Consider the following 16882-nt stretch of genomic DNA (forward strand, 5'->3'; position numbering starts at 1 on the left):
GGCTGAGGGGAGACCTTATCACGCTCTACAACTACCTGAAAGGAGGTTGTAGCAAGGTTGGTGTCGATCTCTTTTCCCAAGTAACAAGTGATAGGATGAGAGGAAACGACTTCAAGTTGTGTGAGGGGAGGTTTAGATTGGATATTAGGAAAAATTTCTTTACTGAAAGAGTTGTCAAGCATTGGAACAGGCTGCCCAGGGAAGTAGTTGAGTCAACAACCCTGGAGGTATTAAAAGATGGGTAGATATGGTGCTTAGGGACATGGTTTAATGGTGGACTTGGCAGTGTTAGGTTAACGGTTGGACTCGATGATCTCAAGAGGCTTTTCCAACCTAAATGATTCTATGATTCTGTGAACATTCTCTGCTGAAAGGGCACATTGCTGGCTCATGTTCAATTTTGTGTCCACCAAGACCCCTAGGTCCTTTTCTGCCAAACGACTTTCCAGCTGAGTGCTCCCCACATATATTGGTGCATGGGATTGTTCCTCCCCTAGTGCAGGACTTTGCATTTCCCCTTGTTGAGCATCATAAGGTTTCTGACAGTCCATTTCTCCAGCCTGTTGAGGTCCCTTGGGATGGCAGCACAAACCTCTGGTGTATCAACCACTACTCCCTGTTCCATGTCATCTGCAAACTTGCTGAGGGTGCACTCTGCCCCATCATCCAGATCATTGATGAAGACGTTAAACAAGACTGCACCCAGTAGTGATCCCGGGGGCACACTGCTAGGTACTGGCCTCCGACTAGACTTTGCTCCACTGCTCACCACCCCGTGAATGGCCCGGCCATTCAGCCAGTTCTCAATCCACCACACTGTCTGCTCATCTGGCCCATACTTTATCAGCTTCTGTATAAGGATTTTATGGGAGACAGTGTCAAAGACCTTACTGAAGTCCAAGTAGACAATATCCAGTGTTCTTCCCTTATCTTCCAGTCATTTCATCATAGAAGTTTATCAGGTTGGTCAGGCATTAATTCCCCTTGGTGAATCCATGCTGACTGCTCCTGTTGATTTTCTTGTCCTTCATGTCCCTGAAAATGGTTTCCAGGATTAGTTGCTCCATCAGCTCTCCAGAGGTCAAGGTGAGTCCTGTAGTTCCCCCGGTCCTCCTTCTTGCCCTTCTTGAAGATATAAGTGACATTTTCTCTCCTCCAGTCTTAGAGCGCTTCTTCCAATCACCATGATTGATCAAAGATAATTGAGAATGGCCTCACGATAACATCAGCCAGGTTGCTCAGAACTCTTGAGTGCATCCCATCAGGGCCAATGGACTTATGTATGTGCAGTTTGCTTAAGTTTTCCCTGATTTGATCCTCTTCCACCAAAGATACTCTTCCTTGCTCCAGACATTCCCCCTGGTCTCTGGGACTTGTGATTCTTGAAGGCCAGTCTTGCTAGTAAAGAATGAGGCAAAGAAGGTATTCTGCTGCTCAGGTTTTTTCCATGTCCTGTGTAACTGGGTTCCTCACCTTATTCAGCAGTAGGCCCACATTTTCCCTAGTCTTTCTTTTGTTACCTATGTACTTACAGAAGCCCTTCTTGTTGTCATTGACATCCCTCACCAGATTCAATTCCATTTGGACAAACCACAAACCTCCAGTCTGAGGCCTCCAATAGAGGAAGGATGGCAACAAATATGACCATGTTGAGCAGAGGCCACCGAGAACGTGGGGCTGAAGCCATTGCCCTGCGAGGAATAGCTGTGGACTGGAGCTGGTTCAGCCATGTTAAGGGACTGTTTTGGAGCACCCAACAACATCCCCAGCACTGGTGGCTGGGCATGGAGGAGACGCAGCCAGGCTCTTCACAGTGGTGTGTGGCGGGAGGGTGAGAGGCAGCGTCACAAGCTGAAACACAAGAAGCTTAGGCTGGAGATAAGGAGAAACCTTTTCCCCATGAAGACAGCCCAGCCATGGAGCCAAGGCCAAGGAAGACTGGGCTGTCTCTGGTATTGGGGGGGTTCACACTCCAACTGGGTGAAGCCTGGAGCATCCTGGTCCTACCCCATGGCTGAGCCTGCTCTGGGTATGGAGACTGGAGACCTCCTCAGGAGACTTCCCTGCCAGCCTGAATTATCTTGTGATCCTACAATCAAATGAAATACTATTCTTACAGCTACAAACTCACAGAGCCAGGATCCCAGTTTCTTGAGATGGCTGTTCAGTAATATATTGATGAATCATTAGTGCCTCCTATAAGAAAGCCAGCAGAGAGCATAACATCAGTTTCCTTAGCCTGAATTGTTCGGCAGTTATACATGTATGGAGCACTAATAAAGTGTTCTTTGCCTTGGAAAACCTAATTCTTACCATCCATTGGATTTTTTCTGCCATGTAAGTAAACATATCCTCAAATGCTTTGCTGAATTAAGGACCTTGACAGTCAAGTCCAATCTATCTATTTCATCATTCTGCCAATTCTGTATACCTTATGAATGAATATTTGCAAAAAAATCCCACAAAACAAAACAAAAGGAAACAAGAAAAAATTAGCTAAAGTAAATTCAAGCAAAGTACTCACCTTTACATATTTCTTTTATGCTTTACAGTCAGGAGTAAGAAGGAAATTTATCTCATCACAAAAGTAAAACACATAGATAAGTTAAATGACTGCTGCATATGAGTGCAAATGTATCAGAAGTGAATATATGTGTTTCCCTTCTCTTTTCAAACTTATGCAAATGTTTTTGTTCCCTTTCCCCAACAGGAACCTTTGAGAGCTCACTGGTGATCAGTTGTTTCCATGTAACCATCATCTCCTTTGAAAAGGTCTGTTCCTATTTTTTATTTTGTAGGAAATGAAAAAAAAATCAGTTAAGAAAAAGTGGTAACAATAAGAGATAAAGGAAAATAATCTTTCTGGATATTTCTGTTTCAGACAGTCATTCAAAAAGGTCACATTGGTAAATGAGAATTTTAGCCCGATAAATGAAGCATAAGATTAATGATAAGACTTATTGGGGGAAATCCTGCTCTTAACAGATGTGTCCACTTGGATGATGTGGTGAGGGAATGCAAAGCAAGTGGTTCCAGACACTTGTCTGGCAATAAAGCCATCTTGCTGAAGCAGGTTGGCTGGACTAGGAGGTATGCTGCTGAGCATAAAACACAGCATAAGCTGGCAGAGATCCTGCTGTGTTATGCAGGGCACTGATTCCTTTTAAAATCACCTGGCCTAATTACACAACAAAGAGCATAAATTGATCTTTTTCATAATGATTCTTGCAAGGAGAGTAAAAATGCTCAGCTACACAAAGTAAATCTCTTAGCAAAGAGGCTAGAAACAAGGTAGACTGGGTCTATAGATAGAAGTTCACGAGCTTTCTTCTATGGGACATCAGCTATCTGCTTTAGTATGAAGAAGTGGGTTTAGGTGACAACTTGACTAACCTGAACTTACTAAGAACATTTTTAGAATGCACATGTAGGAAGAAATTCCTGTAGGTTCAGGAGTACTGTTAATAGAGGTACTGAAAGTGCATAATAATGTTGCTTTTACAGGAGGAATAAAAATAATTTGATTATGACTGAGAAATAAAGTGCAGGAAGAGCATGATTCTATTTGATAGATATTGATTTCATTTAGATTTGCTAAGTATGGGTAATTGGGTGGGCGTTGTGAATAATATTAGAAGATGTGAATAACAAGGGCATATGTTAAAGATGTAATTTTAATGAATAGAAGAAGATTGAATTTTAATGACTAGAAGAAACTGAATAGAATTAGGAAAAAACTCTTGTAGCTTTCTCCTTTAGTTTAACCCTGGGATCCTGGATGTAAAGGTGAAGTTTAAAATGATATAAATAGAATTCTCAGTAACTTGACTGAAATGGTAAATTTGGTCAGTCTTTTTTGTTTTGTTTTGTTTTGTTTTTTCCTATGGAGGAAATCTATACTTTAGCATCTGCGTAAAGACTAGATGCAGGCTAAAGGATCAGAAAAGCAAATTACTATTTTTAATAAAGACCATTATTAAAATAAATTTTCATGACACATATTGTGCTGAAGTATAATGGTTTAACCTTTATGACTTACCTTATTATAAAATAACCTGCCTTGCAATCATCAGGATTTCACAGAAGTAAAGTTTAATCTGGCAGAATTTTCCCATATGGTTTTAAGACAGAAACTGTAATATAGGAGAAACTGGGATGGGGGGTGGGAATGGAGAACAACCAAAAAACCCCAAAAAATACTACCAAGAAAAATCTGCACTCTGCGAATCTTAGTGTTCTCATTCTGCTTTTCAGGATTACAAATGTTGACCCTTAAATACATATATATATATTTGGGACAGAAATGAGGAATAAACCTGGAGGAATAAAAAAACAAAAAAACCAAAACCATGGGCAATAACCTAACCTTCCTGCAGGTAAGAAATCAAACTATCCAATTTCAGTGATAAAACACATAAGTCTATACTTTAGCAGTGATGTATGGATATAGCCACAAAATCTAGATTTACCACATTTCAGACATGCAGTGGCGATATGTGTTATCTTTGCAGCTGCTACATGCTATGTTGCACCAGGCAGTGATAATTAGAAGTCATTGTTTCTGTAAGACACTCACATCTGCCCATAAGAACATGAATGTGCCACCTGCAAATTTGAAGATAAACATGTCCCTACATTTATTAAGATAAGTTGTTTGCTAGTACAATAGGCTTTTATTTAATTGCCACAGGACTTCTTAAAGACCTAATTTGGAAGAAGGTAAACGTAAATGAAACAGCATATATAAAATTTTTAAAATGTAAAATGCGTTTTTTAATAGTCACCACTACCTATTCATTTCTCCTGCACTATATCTTTGTTTCTCAGAGAGATACCTTTTACTTGGTCTTCATGTCTATAGCTTGTGAACACTGTAGGTTCCTATGAAAAGGCAGGTTCATATCCATATTGTATAGCTAACACAGGCTTCAAGAAAACATCCTCAAGATCCTGTATAGCTTATGGGAATCCTAGTTTTAACCATTAGAATATAATAATTTAAATATTCACCAACTAGTGGGAAGAGCTATGCAATTATTTTTGAAGTGGGATATGCAGCCCTTATTAATTATTGTTTTAAATTACATTCTGAGGAGGTGAGATCAGTTTTTATTTGAGTTCTCACGTATTCTAATGTAGTGTTAACCCTTTCTCATTAATTCCCCAGATTCATGCAATGATCTACAGGCAGCTCTGAACTAATATAATTTGTTGGAGCTCTTTGCTATAAAAAAGACTTTAGAATTCCTGGTGTGGTGTGACCAATATAGTTAAAGCTGAGGGTGGCAACCATCTCCAGTATAAGGAAACCATAGTGACCAAAGTAAATTACCTTTTCCTAGTGTCTTAGCTTTTTTTGTAAGAATCATGTATATATTAGAGGTTAAAGTGTATGAATAGCTGTTCTTGAGCTTCTTCTAGGACTACCAGAAGTTGAGGGTTATTCTGTGCCTCATTGAAGAGGAATTATTTTCAATTCAATTTGTGATGTTGAGTTATAAAAAAAATTAGTAGTCCACTTATAAACATACACAGGTAAACACTTGTAGTACAGGGCTAACATTTTGAAAATGCTTCAATGATGTAAAACTCCTAGTCTCACTTTTTGAAGTGATTTAGAATTTCTAGAAAAAGAGAACAATGAACTTATGAAAAAAATCCTATTTAGAGCTGTATTACATAACAAGAACAAAGTGGATTGCAAGGACTCTTTCCAACATATGAAGTATGGTTATGACGTATTTCATGTTGCCCAAATCTAATGAGTTGTGCAAGCTGTGTCTCCACAGTACAAATATCTTACTTTAATATAATGGATGAGAGAAATTACGTTAAATGAGTATTCCACAACTGGAACAGGCTTTTTTCACACTACTGGATTCATGGGTAAATTCCAGTGCTAGGTTACAAGCTTTTAATCTGACAAACTGGGATTTGCCATAGTCTTTCTTTTTCTTGGCATTTTTAAGATGTGGTACTATAATCATCATCATCAACAGCAACTAGGATCTATGTTGCAGGGAATTAAATAAGAGAAAAATATCAGTTGATGATACCTCTCTCTACCCCAAGTTAAAGGTACTGCATATTTTCTTCTGAAGTCATCAAATCACACTGAAAATTTACCATATCACTTGACTTCAAGTTAACAGATATAAAACTAAACAGTCTTCTCAGCAGTAAAACACACACACACAATCAAATCAATTAATTCCAAACAGGAGATATAGTGCAAAATCACTTAGCATTTGACACTTGTACATTACTGGATAGAATTTTCAGATATGCTGACAATAATTTTTGTACAAGAGAAGAAGGGATTGTCCTTTCAGAACCTTTACCAGTTTTACCTTTATAAGTCTATACTTATAAATAGGTGAAAATCCCTTATTATAGAGATATTTACAATATCCTTCCCATGAAAGATTTAGTGGTTCATATCTGCTGAATGATGTTGTAGCTCACATTTATAAATAAACACTCTGTGTGTGTAGTTGGGGGGGAGTGGGAGGGGAAGAGTGAGTAGGGATTGCTATCTATTTTTTTCTAAATATATTGACATACATTTTGACAATGGTTGAGTTGGCACTGTGTTGTACAGTGTACTGTAGCAGATGAGTATAACATTTTCTTGTCAATTTTAAAGTGGTGTTTTATCCCTGCCACTTAAAAAGAAAATAAAGAAAATAAAGAAAGAAAATGGGTGAGTGGGTATAGTAGTGGGTAGGAAAACTACAGTAGGTACACAGCTCTGTTATTGTCCATGTAACCTTCTCACATTGCCTCTTCTGTCTCCCTCTCTCTTGCTACCATTGCTTGTGTCCTGCATTTTGACTGTAAACTCTTTGGAGCACAAACTGTTGCTCACTCTCTGTCATAGTGTAGCATCAATCTTTGGAAGCTGATGCACTGCTGTTTCCTTAAAAAGAAAGTTATGGAGACTGTAATAAATATTACTACTGGAAACATGGTTTTTATCTATTCCTATAGCATTGAATTTCAGTACACATTCCAGTGCAAGGCTTTCAATGGCTGGCTATTCCATCAAAACTACTGAACAAATCAGGTTTTCTAATATTTCTTTCTGTATGAAAATTTACTTAAAAATACTGCACTGTGGTTTTTTTTCTATAGTGAGACATGGGACTTTCGGTCACTACTGCTAATATTCTTATAATATTGGACACCCATGAAGCTTACTACTTCCACTCCAAGACTTAATGTTTCTCTTACAGGCCACAGGAACCATTTGCAGATACAGAGAGAAAGTGGAGGGAAGAGAGGTAAAGTCACCTCTACAAGTTATGAAGAAATAGGTGCAGACAGCTAGTTTCTCTGAGTTCCCATGACCTTTTTTTGAACAATCCTTGCTTCCTGATGTATTATTTGGTCAAGGAGCAAGAACCACCTTGTAAATAAGCACCCATTTGTTCATTGTTTGCTGTTAAAATATTCTATTCATCTTCTTTGCTAAACAGAACACAGAAGTAAACAGATAAAAACAGTAAAAGCCAAATACTAATATAATTCCATTTGTTAATACAAAAGATGCAGCAAGCAGCAGAGCTACCTCTCTACAGACTTTTTAACTACAACACTTCTTTTATCCCCTTAGCTATTAGAAAAACATATAATATCCTGAAAGAAACTCTGTTTCAAGCTCCAATTCTGTTAATTTTTACATATTTGGGTAGCTTCACCAGAACACAACAGAGCTTCTTGTGAAAGTATGGCTAGTCATTTTTCTAGCTTTTTGTAGGCTAAACACATACGAGAATTTCAAAGCAACTATCACTAACTAGGCAATAACATCTGGCTAAACATGTATCAAATGACAGGCAGGTGATTTAAGACAATTATAGTCCTATAGGTTATTTCAGAATTACCTCTCTTTTGTCACACCCTATGATATGTAGCCTTCAGTGCAAGATCTAAAGATCTGCTTTGGTTGAAGGCTATACTAACTCAGATGGTAAGAGCATAAATTAAGACATTTACTGGTGCTCAACAGATATAGCATAGACCCTCTTTTTAATTGTTCATACGTCTGTATGTATGTGTCCTCAGCTTGCAGCTTTGCAAGTACTTAACCATAGACTTGAAGTTAATAACAGAGGTAAAAACATTTTGTAAGGGGCATCAACCCAGATTTGAAAACCTTACATTTCTTTAGAAAGCTATCCATTTATTAGGAATGTTGAAGAAAACTCCACAGGTTGTTAATCAGAAATACATTTGAACTACTACTACAATAATTTGGTCAGGTAGAGAAAATATGTTCATGACATACATAGATTTAATGCAAAATATAAGATCTGATCAACAAGTCATACAGTCAGAAAGACTTTTTTAATAGGAATACATTATAATGGCTCAGGAAAGAAGTATTAGTTTATCAAGTTGAAATAGAATTAGTGGCTGCACAGAACAATGTACTTATATGCAACTTGCAAAGACTGAGCTATCCATCAAGATTTGCAGCACTCAGACTCAAGTTGAAAAAAGACCACTAAAGAACTGGGGTGGGGTGGGGAATAGAAAGCAAAATCCACTCATCAGAAATGTTATTTACAGATCACATTACAAGATCTTTCAGTAAGAAAATTTACTTGTATAGTAGATCTGATGTAGTTCTCCCTTGTGTTTGGAAGACTGACTCATTCTCTACCTGTAAGATGATTTAGTTATCTATGGAAATATTCTGAATCACAGCCTTGAATAATATTCAACAGCACACTTTCTGAAAATACATATTTACAAATAAGGAAAGCCATCTTTCAGAGTAAATTCATTCAGCCTTCTGGATTAAGTTGATTTACATAAGCATTGTGGAGAGGAGAATTACCCCCTGGCGTTAAACCCAATCTCCACAGATGGTCTTTTTGATCTGTTAATCAGATTTCCTGTATCCTTAGACAATATCTTAATTGCTTATGCCCTCACATAAAAAAAAAAAAAAAAGAGAGAGAAAAATATTTTCAATTATCCTTAAGGAGGCAGGAATAACCATTTATATGCTTTTCACAAGACTGTGAAAGTATAGTAAACATAGTTCACCAGGACAGAAGACTTACAATTAATAACAAAAAATATACTGAAAGTTTTGCGTGTTTTTCATTATTGTTTTTTCTGTATAAATTCTAGATCAAATGTCCTCTGGAATTGAATCCATATTCCAGAAGCTTTCTTTTGTGACACTTCCAAAGTATGTGGATTACTGTGGTGAAATTTGCATATTTAATGCAAAACTGTTCCATGTAGTACAGGCTTTCTGGGTTCACCACTGCACAGCACAAAAGCTGTTGGTTCTGTTTCCACAACTCTAGTAACATCTTCAAAGTTAGTCAGACTTTAATGAAGAAGCACTGTAGGTTTTTTCTCTCCTACGATATTTGAGACGACCACCACTGCCACACCACTGGGTCCAGTATTTTTGCCTTTACAGCAAGAAAAGATGCAAGACACAGGCTTCCATTCTCACTACTTAGCCATGAGACCATTCCTTTTGTTTATGCTAGCTGGAGGACATTTAGTTATTTGTTTTGCATAGAACTATTAATATATCTCTTTAACAATCAATTAGTATTTGATTATAGTAACTTGGTTCCTTCACTTTTCTCCTCAGTCTGTATTCTGTAGGATTTCCAGCAGATCTAACAGTAAAGACAATGTTTGTATCCTTACCGATAATTTCATGTGATTAATTTATACATGCAAAGAATCAAGCAGGAAGGATAGAAGATGATTATTTCATTTAGAAACAAGTGAAGCAACCTACGTGCCTGGTAGCTTATAAAAAAAAAAAATTGGCTCAGTAACCATAACTACACTATATGCACCTGTTTATAATGCTGATTCCAAATTGTTGAGCAGCTGCCAATGTTAGAGTACATACTCTTAAATGCAGGCATGTATCTGCCTGTTATTGCATTATCTAAACACACTTTTCATATCAGTCACTAAAGTTTTAAGAAGCATCTTGAGAGTCAGGATGATATAGTGTCTATGATTAGGTAAAAATGACTTTCTGAATCATAATGTATTATGCAGGATACCCCTTTATCTCTCCATTCTTTCCACAGCTGATAGTTCTAAAATGAGATTATTGCACCCAGCAACATACATTATTTGAACACTAATGAGTATATTATTCTATTAGAAGGAGTGTGTGTTAGTGTGTGTATGCATTACAATCTGACTTAGCTATTAGACAAAAACTCCAAAATTGAACCAGAGAGCCAAAACTGGAACAGGAAGTGAGAGAACTGTATCTATGTAAGCTTTATAGAACTAAAGCAAAAGATACACACCAGTTAATTCCTTGTGTCACTGCAGAAATAACAGCTATCAGTAATGTTAGGTACATATCACATTAAAGTTGACCTTTAGCTAAAGTGTGCAGGCCAACCAAGTAGAAGCCACAGCTGCTCCCACATTTCCTTCTGTGTATGGATGAAAGTGGGGAATCTCTGGTCATTTTTCCAACAATGTCAGTAATCTCTTACAAACATTTTAGACAAAACTTTCCCTATGCTGCGTAAGAAGCCAGTAAACAACATTCTGTTGTTCATGTCTACAGACATTTTTTATTAGTAAAAATAGTACCAACTGCACAGCGATAACAGAAAAAACAACAAAAAAAATTAAGCCTTCCTTCCAAAGCATACCTGTGTCACAAGCTACTTGTATATCCTGAAGGACCAAAAAGTGTGATCTTAGTTTTATACAGCACAAAATAACTGGAGCTAATATAACAGTTCAAGGAGAAACTGTGTGCAATATGCACAACCAGTAGACTCAGAAGCACAGGCTGGAGACATTTAGACATCTATTTGGATTTGTTACTTGCTTAAATAGTGTTTTGGTTGTTCACAAAACTGAATATGATCACATATGCATGTTGAAGTCATATCAGTTGTATTTTTTATTTTGTACTTCTTCTAAAACCACAATTAACACAATATAGAAACCTTGTTTGGTCTTCAGGCTGGTATTTTCACGCCTGGTGAATGTAAGATATCACTGCATGGAAGAGTGGCTTTGCTGGTTGCAATGCACTTTTGGTACTCTATTGACACAAAGACTCAAATAAATTGACTGAACTGAGTGAGAAACGCATATGCAGTACTCAGTAAATCCTGAAAACATGGATCTATTTTGGATAGCTTCCCAGAATTGCTCTGTCAGCTAAAGATCTTGCAGGAGGCCAATTCCTCATTTGCCTCAAAGATTGCTTGCATGCCTTACCTCAGTTCTCTCTCAGATTATTTTCTTTGGTGACTCTGATTGCTTAATTTTTTTAGTTTGTCACTTTTAGGTTTTGTTTTGATTTATCGCATGGAAATTAATGTGCCAACGTTACTGTGGTTGATGTTTGAAAATCCAAACACTATATAAATGTTTAACATTTCTCTAACAGCTGGCAAATAGATTTTTTTTTTTACATGTATAGTTTGTGTCAGCACGTACAAGTTTTTCATTTGTTAACCATAGCAAAACTTATAGTTATGGAAAAGCTTAATCATAACTGCATAAAAAGAGGAATAATATTCTCTACTAAAATCTGTAGACTAAGATTTATAAAAATATATAGGTTTCTCTAGTATCCTATTTATCTTATCCTCTATCAAATTGCATAGGATTTTTATACTATCATTCCTTGAGGTTATACATCTCTGTTGGCTTGGAAGGTTATGGTACTTTTTTCTCTGCCATTATGCAAAAGGTGTGCCCTTTTTACCTAAGTAAAACACAAAAATGTTATATTCTTTAATTTGGTAGCCTGTAAATGCATTTGTTATTAAGTGTTTAGTGTCCTAATCCTGCACACAAAAAATAATAAACCAATTAATTATTTAAATAGTGAATCATTTGAGATGCTGGCAAGAAATATTATTGTCATATGGCCAAATGATGGTATCTACACTGCTTAGTCTGAAAAATGTGAGGAAGCACCTGTCGTGCTTTCACTTTTCAGCCATCCCACAAATTCTATTGAGAAAATAAAGAGAAATTGAATGTTGTGACTGGTTTGCCCAATATCTTGGATGTCACTGATTGTATATAGCAAATATACATATTTAGAATTTTATCTCAGCACAAAATAACTGGAGCTAATATAAATTCTATATAAATTTAGAATTTTATCTCATTGTAAGGAGGTGTATGGCAACAGTTTAATATGAGTAAAAGGAAAAAAAATTAGAATGCCAACTTCATCATCAAATGGTAAACAATTAAGATGCCAGCTGTCATGCAGTCAATCTTTTTTTTTTACAGGCCAGCGCAATCAATATACTCAAGTGGAATGAAAGTGATTGAAGTAGATCAAGACCATTTGATGCTTTTTTTGCAGGCATTGCAAAAAAATCGGTACCTATCCATAAGTAATGCTGCTGTAAGCTTGGGAATACTAGCAAAAACCCTGAAGACTTTTGTTACATCCCATGAAAGTAATTAAAAAATAAGAACAAATTCCTAAAGAACTGATGAAATTTTAAACCAGTATCATTTTCATCCTTTAGAAAGAAATTATTTTCCCCCACATAGGCATCTCTAATTTTGGTGTATAGGATTAGATTACATAAGGATTCTAATATTATAAGGCAGTTCAAGAGAGCTATGGCATTTGATAAAGCTGAAAGTCTAATACAGAAATTTATTCACATCTCTTATAATGTAGAACAGTATATAATCACTGCCCACTGGCAAACAGACATCCATCTGATTCTCTGTGTTTCTTGAGGCAATAATTAGAACATAACCAACAGGTCAAACTTAGCTGTGCCTGGATCAACTTTCAGAGGCTATGGCTCTGAGAAGTGGAAACACAGGAGGTGGTGTAGAGGAACACAGGCAAAGGCTGGTAAGCAAAGGGGCCAGGCCTGGCAGTGGAGACCCTATGGCTACAAACAGTGCTCTGGTGCTCCACTAAAGAACTGCAGGACAGGACTGGAAAAAGTCAAGTTCAGGCAGAAACAAAGAGGAAAGACAAATAGTATCTGACATATGCAAAAGGCACCATATATAGTAAAATCAGATGTAACATGAACTTGCAGACCAGGGAAGAAAAAGCAAGATCTGAAAGTATGTTAGCAGACATATAAAAGTGACCTCAAGCACATGTTAGATTGATGAAGAAGAAACCATCCATAGCAACATCATATTCCTGGTTGAAGGACTCAGGCTGATAAGAAATTGTTGTACACCTCCTCTCCTGTTCCCCTTCTCAAAACACCAGGGTGATGCCATGAACCTTGAGCCCCCAGAGGAGCAGCGGAAAAGTAAGCATGACACCAGGAAAAGTGAGAGTTACTAGGAGGTGTATGTATAACAAATTTAACTGTATTATTCTTATTATTAGTGATATTTTTTCCTGTATAATAACATTCCTTTTTTTTTTTTCTTTTTTTTTTTCTTCTTCTGTAATAACTATGTCTGGAATAAAAATTAGGGTTTCAGTTTTACTAACAATAAATTCTTGGCTTTATATATAAAGTGTGTTTGCTCATGACAGGTTTTTGAGTGTAAAAAAAGTAACCTAGGGAAATAACCAGGAAAAGTAGGTGAAATGGTTAATGATTGGATGACACCAGAAAAAGTAATGCTTGACTGGACAGCCACACAAAGTTGAGATCAGGCAACTGGCACCATAAACCCTGGGTGATAAATCTTTGGGGGTGGTGGGTACGGGAAGGTGAACCGAAGACCCCAGAGGACCACCTGCCAACAGGCCTGGCTGTGGTGTGGGAGCAGTGGAGCTGCAAGAGAGGAAGCATCAGACCCACCCCCTCAGCTTCACTGCAGCCTGGACAGCATAAGCAAAATGCAGTGCACAGATTTAGGCAGTGGCACCAGCACCCCATCCTTATAGCTGATCTGAGCTTGTCACCCATTGGGGAAAGTGTGTTGGAGACTGACTTCTGCTGGGCAGCCATGCAGTAGGTTGTAGACAGTGCATGATGGGTCATGTCTGAGTGGAGGGTGTGTGTGTGCTGTGCTAGTAGTTGTTGTTGCTGTTTAAGAACTGTTTAAGGAGTATTTGTTTACTAAAATTTATTATTGTTTTATTGTTTTTATTTAATAAAATAGTATATGAACAAGCACTTGAATGAAGGAAAGGCTCACCTATTTCTGTGGCGTAACCACCCCCACAGTAATTGACCAATTGACAAAGCACAACATAACAAAATTTGGTGCACAGTGTGTGGAGAAGACATCAAAAGTTTTGAGAGCTGAAAACTCATCCTTGTGTTCCAGTGCCAAAGCTTCCTGCACAAATTGGTGGAGAATGTTACCAAGATGGAGCTGCCCAAGACAACATAAGGTGTTTAAAAGAACTTAGATAGGTCGATAAACTCTCTGTTAACATCCAGTTTTGTTTGGGTTTTCCCTTAAGGGAGAACAAAAAAAAAAAAAAAAGAAAAGAAAGAAAAATAAGAATCACAGTTTGAGACTTTGTTTCAATATGAACAGGATTAAGGAGTTATAAAGTATGGCAAAGGAGAAAGGGGACAAAAGGATGAAGAGTTGTTATACATGTTTGTGCTGTAGGGGAAAAAAAAGTTGGTTCTCTGCCTTCTCTTCCATTTCCAATGGTTAATGAAGTGTTAGAAAAATAATATAAGCCTAATTTTAAAAAATAACATATGAAGTCAGACTAGACTTGACATACAGATTTCATACTGTGCTTTTTGAGAGCTAAATGATATTTTGTCTTGCTTCCCCAGCTATCAATTTTTTTCTGTCCTTTTTATCCCTCTAATTTTCCCTCTTTTGTCTTTTATAAGTACTTTTTTCTCCTATTAATATTTCATATTTTACTCTTCCTTCCACTTTCCCCATCTCCTTACCTCCCAAGCCCCCTTCTTGTTTAATACAAGAGAAGGAAGTTTATTGCTATCATTCCTTTCTTTAATGCTTTAAAATAGTGGGTCAATATATACAAACTACGAAACCTGTTTAAGCTTTCCAATACAATTCTTATGGTCTGTCTCACCTGACTGTAAAACTATTTATTGGAAGTTATGCCACCACAGGTGAAGTACTTGAATGAATCTGCTTGGTTTGATCAACAGGCCATAGCACGCTTTTGTAGTTAGAATCAGAAATTATTCAGCATTCAGAAAACAAGAAATAAATAGTTGATAACTATTGGGTGGGTGCTGCCTATTATTTTCTGGATTGCACCTACGTACTACAATGGGTTGTATTTACTTTAGATTATTTGGCATTACATTAGCATTGAAGCCGGATAAGGAGAAAAGAGAAATATAACTCTTTTAAGAGGCTACAGATTGTCTACCACAGTGAGTGCATTTTGAGGTTCCAAAGAGATAAGGGCAGATGTAGAAACAAATATGAAATGACATGTTGGTACATTAATGTACCCGATATTTGTTTTTCTTTTCTTTTCTTTTCTTTTCTTTTTTCTTTTCTTTTCTTTTTTCTTTTCTTTTCTTTTCTTTTCTTTTCTTTTCTTTTCTTTTCTTTTCTTTTCTTTTCTTTTCTTTTCTTTTCTTTTCTTTTCTTTTCTTTTCTTTTCTTTTTTCTTTTCTTTTCTTTTCTTTTCTTTTCTTTTCTTTTCTTTTCTTTTCTTTTCTTCCTAGCAGGTAACCTTAGCAGTATCATTAAGCAGGGGGAATTCACAAGGTGAAGTTTGAGGTTTCCAGTGCCATCTTTTAGTGCTTTCTGTGTTTTTTTGAGGAAAAAATGAGACCTGAAGTAGTAATAGGATGTGACAAAGACCATAATCATCTGTGTCCATTTTATTATCACACAATTTTATTTAGAGTGGTATATAAAATAGTCTATCTGGAACATCCATTGTTGTAGGCAGCATCAGAGCACTGTTGATTTGCTACAACTGCTGAACTGCTATTTTCTATCCATTTTCTATGCAATATACAAGTCTTACACAGTAGGAATGCAGTCTCTTGCCTGGGAAATACCGTTCTGAAATACTAAGATCAAATGTAACTGACAGTGGAGGTATGCACACAAAGACTTATCCAATATCAATGCATAATTTTGCATAAGAAACAAAAATTTAAACTTTTTCTTCCACTTATACACTGTCCGTGGCAATGACTCTTGAGGTCATTGGCAAATATTGTTGTCATTCTTCTGTCTTACCTAAAAATGAATAAATGCACTGCTGGAACATTTTTGTTGGAACATTCTCTGGGGAATTTTTTTTTGTTTTTACACTTTGATTTTTTCCCTTATTTGTTTGCTCTGTCTAGTTGGTTTTTTCTCAGGTTTTGGTTATGATTATGCTTTTGAATAAATATATCTTATCATGTACAGTGTTAGGGATCTCTAGGTTGTCCTGCAATGCAAATGATACTAGTGACAACTGGGATTCTTTCATTGTTTTCAGTAACTAAGCACTGAAACTGATTCATACTTTTCCAGGAAAAAAAAAAAGAAATAAGAAAGCAGGAAATACAAAATGAGAGTAAATGTCATTAGAGCTGAAGTTATAACACAGAATAGTAGGAATAGCTAGGTTTAAAACATCCTCTGCAAATTTCAGCTTCTTCCCAAGTGGTGCAATGCTGTTTCCATGCTCAGTTGCCTTTCATACTAAATGTATAGACTTCTTGCAATCATATTTTAGCATACGACTCGTGAGCAAACCTCCAAAAGGTAAGAAAATAAGACAAAATTCTATTTGCTAGAACTAGCCATGTCTTCTTTATCTGCAAGGATATTTTTTACCTATCAAGTAATGCAGTGCTCTATTATTTTAAAGTTGTGCTTTTCCATGGGCTACTTTTTTTCTCTTCTTTCTGTGCGTTAGTAATCCTTTCCCTCTGATTTCTTATTCTACATTTGCAGCGGAATAACTTATTCCTTCTGTGGAGCTTTCTCCTTCACT

The sequence above is a fragment of the Pygoscelis adeliae genome, unplaced genomic scaffold (genome assembly GCF_000699105.1).
Source record: "Pygoscelis adeliae isolate BGI_AS28 unplaced genomic scaffold, ASM69910v1 Scaffold45, whole genome shotgun sequence".
In the NCBI taxonomy this organism is placed as follows: Eukaryota; Metazoa; Chordata; class Aves; order Sphenisciformes; family Spheniscidae; genus Pygoscelis; species Pygoscelis adeliae.